Raw genomic sequence first — 4,907 nt, 5'->3', positions numbered from 1 at the left:
CCGGTTTTTCCAAAAACCGGTGTCTATGAGCGCAGATTTTCGCTCATAGGCATCGATTTTTTAGGTGATGTCTATGAGCGCCTTTTTTTCGTTAATAGACATCGATTTTAACAGCGGTTTTTAAAATCCGGTGTTAATAAACCAAAATAAAATATTTTAATTTTCCCACTTGCCAAAATTTGCAACACTATGAAGTTCCCTCCAAACCTAAACCTATATCCCGCCCCTTCATCCGACCATCTCTCTCAGCCTAAACCTAAACCTCCGACCATCTCTCTCAACCTCATCTCCCTCTTCCCCTTCCTAGATCGACGCCCCTTCCTCTCCCGATCAGGATCAAGACACGATGCCCTTGCTTCTCCGTCCAATCACACTGCATCTCCTCCAACTCCTCCCTTTGGGTGAGAAGAGGAAGCCTTCTTCGCATTTTGGTATGTTTTTTTTCCACAACACTTGTTTTTATATTCCGCAGTCAAAGACTTATCTCTCCTGCTTACCTTCCCAAATCCGTCGGGTTTCTACTTCCCGATCGCCATGTCCTCCTCCCTCCTCCTCCTCCTTTCTCTCCTCTTCCCTTCCTCCCTCTCCGCGGCGGTGACTGCCCAATCGTCGGCCTCGCCGTCCAACAGCTCCACTGTCTACGACATCCTCCAGGAGTACAACCTCCCTCCCGTCATCCTCCCCGACACCATCAAGTCTTTCTCCGTCGCTTCCAATGGCTACTTCGTCATCGATCTCTACGGAGAGTGCTACGTCGACTTCGAGTACGTCGTCTACTACACCCCGCGCGTGTCTGGCTTCTTCAGCTACGGCTCCGTCTCCAACCTCGAGGGTGTCCAGATCTAGAGCTATCTCATCTGGTACGGCGTCAGCTACATCAAGGTCGACCTCCCCTACTCCGATTTCGTCTACATCAAGTTCAGCTAGGTCACTCGCAAGCTCGGCATTGACCAGTTCCAGCACATACACTCTTGCAGAGGGAATCTCTCTCTATTTCAGCGCGCCAAGAAGGTTGTCCGTTTAGCGTTCAAGGTAATGCCACTGTGTAGTTTCTGCGTTTACAATCGATTTACTTTAGTCCATGAGTCAGAGAGACTTTCCAAGTAGCAAAGTCAGAGAGACTTTGCTGGTGCCAACCTCAACAACATCTAGCTTGACTCCCTGCTGGCGTATTACCTCAATGGTGACTTTGCCTTCCTTGCCAACTTCACAAATCATTTATTAATTAACTCTTTTTAATGTTTTCATAGATATGGAATTCCATAGGTTGTAATAAATTTATTAATTAACCCTTTATTTTATGCAAGTATGTCTATGATGGGGAATTTTGTTATTGGTTATATATTGAACCATTTTTTTCCATTTCAAAATATTTTTGTTCCCCAAGTTTGAGCAAGTCATGTGAAAGAAAGAAACATACTGCCCTTTTTTACAAGAATTTTTGTAAGAAAGCAGTTGCAATCAACATGAGTTATAAATTTTACATATACTGCTTTATGCATTTCATTATACACTCTAGTCAGTGAACTTCAATTTGTCCATGGAGTATGTGAGTTTGTCATGCACTATTCATTCCCTTGGAAAAATGCTTGAAATTAACAGAATTTAATCTCTATCGTACATAATTTCCATTTAGGATGACAACACATATAACTCAAGTAGAGGTGCACATTTAAATCTCAAACGTGCAGAAAAAGCTCGCATATTGGTTAACAAGATTCCAGGTATGATTTGCACAACCTTGATAAATTTAATTTTAGGTACAATAATGGCATGTAGCCGTGAGGTAAGGAATGTATCCGATCCACCTGGTGAAATAGGTTTACTTTTTGAGTAATTATGATGATTTTCTTTTTTGTCTCCCTTTTACATATTTAACATACACTTGGTACTTGGACACTTTACAGTGGCTGCTTGTGACTTGTTGATTATTGTTTACGTTTATGTGCCTTATCTGACAAGATTCCAGGTATGATTTGCACAACCTTGATAAATTTAATTTTAGGTACAATAATGGCATGTAGCCATGAGGTAAGGAATGTATTCGATCCACCTGGTGAAATAGGTTTGCTTTTTGAGTAATTATGATGATTTTCTTTTTTGTCTCCCTTTTACATATTTAACATACACTTGGTACTTGGACACTTTACAGTGGCTGCTTGTGACTTGTTGATTATTGTTTACGTTTATGTGCCTTATCTAACGATTCTCATGACTTGCCTTGAAACAAGGTAGTAGTAAATTCTATAATTGTGTGAGTGTAGCTGATGGGTAACTTTTGATTACAAAATGTGTATTATAACCAAGTTAATTGTTGATCTTTGTTGGTGTTCGTTTGAACAGATTATTTATGTGGAAGCATGTGAGAGTAGCAGTATCTTTGAAGATTTAATCCCAGAAGACCTTAATGTATATGTGACAACAACATCCAATGCTGTTGAAAGCAGCTAGGGAACCTACTGTCCTGGGATGGATCCTCCACCACCACCGGAATATATGACTTGCCTTGGTGACTTGTACAGCGTTGCATGGATGGAAGACAGGTTTGAGTTTTATACCTAAACAAGTCATATCTGTTGTCAAGTTCAAAAGGTCTAAACATTTTATTGCATTTGATTTTTTTTTTTCATGTTATTGGGCTGACATTAGATTGTTTGGTTCCGCTAAGGAATTTTTTTTTTAAATGTATTTCCTTCTTCAGTGATTTTGTTTCTTTTGAGATGAAACAACAAAGAGGCACAGAAGTACAACAAATTGGATTAGAGCATCGAATCCAAGTTCAATTGTTGAATTTTCTGATTAGTAACTTAGTTTTAATTACAAGATGTTAGTGCATTACAGAATAGCTACACTTTTAAGTCTTGCTAATGACATAGCTTTATTTGTTTAAAATTTCCCCAAGAAAATTTTGCTTCGGACATTAAATGCATTTTACCTTTTACTCTTCTCAAAGCCATAACTTGGTCTTTCTTGAAAAACTTTGTCAAGAAATTAGCATGTGGTTACTGTTGTCACAATAACATAATGTAAATTTTACTGCTGCAAAAGTCATATCTTGGTTCTTAATTTTGACACAGCCTGGTGTGCTAACTCATTTAAAAGATAAAATGGAGCCAGAACTTCCATTTGTAATGGTATTCCTATTTTTAAGGGTAGAAATCCTCCAAACATAGGAGCCTTTTCAATATGATGGCATTGCTAACCTTCTAATTATATTTATGGCAGTGAGAATCACAATCTAAAGGAGGAAACGGTTGGGAAATAGTATGAGTTAGTAAGTTCCTGTTAATCTCTATTATAGTCCTCTTCTTGTTTTTTTGAAGGGTTTCTCTGATAATGTGTAGAGGTGAAGATGAGGACATCAAACCAGAACACATACAGTGCAGGGTCTCATGTGATGGAGTATGGTGATAAGAATGTAAAACCTGAGAAGTTGTACCTTTACTAGGGCTTTGACCCTGCCAATGCCAATTTAACTGAGAATGCACTTCGCCTCAGCAAGCAGATGGGAGCCATCAATCAAAGAGATGCTGACCTCCTATTCTTATGGCACATGGTGAGTGAAGAACACTTCATTTTCCCTTATTATTTTTATGCTATTTCCATTCGTGGCAATGATTTAACTTGGAGACTGAATGATTTAATAAGAACATTGTATCTTTGGTACCATTCTAAGGGCCTAGTACCAAGGGATGTGTGAGTGACCTTGATTTCTAGCATATTGATCGATAATGTTATATTTAACCTGTGAACTTGGAGCAGTGGAGAGAAAAACTATATACACGGATTTCATATGTAAGTAGGAAACATGGCAGTTTCAATTGGTTTTAACTATCAGTATTGTCTTTCAACTAATTTAGACCCATTTGTCGATCTTTTCATGCAGTTTCCATCTTTCAACACTGCAGATTCTGTTTTGGAGCACCTTTTTAACCCCTTGCAATGTTCTTATATCTTAACAACCTAGTGTTTGCTTTCAATATGAAAGATTAGAGGAAGGGTCAAACAAAAAGAAGGAAATTCTCTCGGAGATCATTTAGATGATGATGCACAGAGCACACCTTGACAGTAGCATCGAACTCATCGGCAATCTAATTTTTGGATCGGATGTTGCACCTTCAGTCCTCAAAACCGTGAGGCCATCTTGTCAGGCTCTGGTTGATGATTGGGTTTGCTTGAAAACAGTGGTAAATATTGTGCTCTAGCGTATTCATCTTCACAATCTATTTTATTAAACATGACCATGTGTTAACAAAAAACCTTAGGTCCAAGCATTCGAGTTGCATTGTGGATCGCTCACTCAATATGGCATGAAGTATATGCGAGCTTTCGCAAACATATGTAACGAGGGTGTCTCGAAGGATGCGATGGAAGAAGCTTGTGGTAATGTTTGTGGAAGCTACAACTCAGCTAAGTGGAGTCCCTTTATCCATGGCTACAGTGCATGATCTTGTATCTCAAAATTGCACGTCTAGTGCAATGTAAGCTCATCAGTGCTCATACATAAATATATACACACTGGCAGTAGGAATAGTCATATGCTTACTTAAACTTGTTCAAGGGTGTTGTTTCAGATAGCCAGAGCCACCTAAAATCTCGGTCTTGATATTTTAATTGACAATGCATGTTAGCTAATATAATTAATTTAAAGTGGTAATTGGGTTAATACTGGAAGATGGTTATAGAATTTTAGTATTTATAAAGTTTGAATGTATTCTTGAGGTAGTCTCCTAACGTGAACTTGCTCAACATTAATTTCAACTCAATTAAATTGATCAAGGTGGAATTCTCTTTCTCAAATTTTGACACAGATTTTTCTTAAGTTTTGACACAGGTTGTATCTTGAATCTTCTTGGTAAGTCAAATTCAGTCTTTTCCTTGAGTTGTATTGACAGAAACTACATCAG

The 4,907-nt window shown here is 38.5% G+C and overlaps 1 pseudogene; it reads left to right on the top strand.

Moving 5' to 3' along the window:
• The first annotated feature begins 534 nt into the window (after positions 1-534).
• LOC121990824 lies at positions 535-4,463 on the top strand (annotated as a pseudogene).
• Positions 4,464-4,907: the final 444 nt, after the last annotated feature.

Source organism: Zingiber officinale, chromosome 6B, assembly GCF_018446385.1.
Source record: "Zingiber officinale cultivar Zhangliang chromosome 6B, Zo_v1.1, whole genome shotgun sequence".
Classification (NCBI taxonomy): domain Eukaryota; kingdom Viridiplantae; phylum Streptophyta; class Magnoliopsida; order Zingiberales; family Zingiberaceae; genus Zingiber; species Zingiber officinale.
Note: the sequence above shows the minus strand (reverse complement) of the source record. Positions and strands in the feature narration are given on the sequence as shown.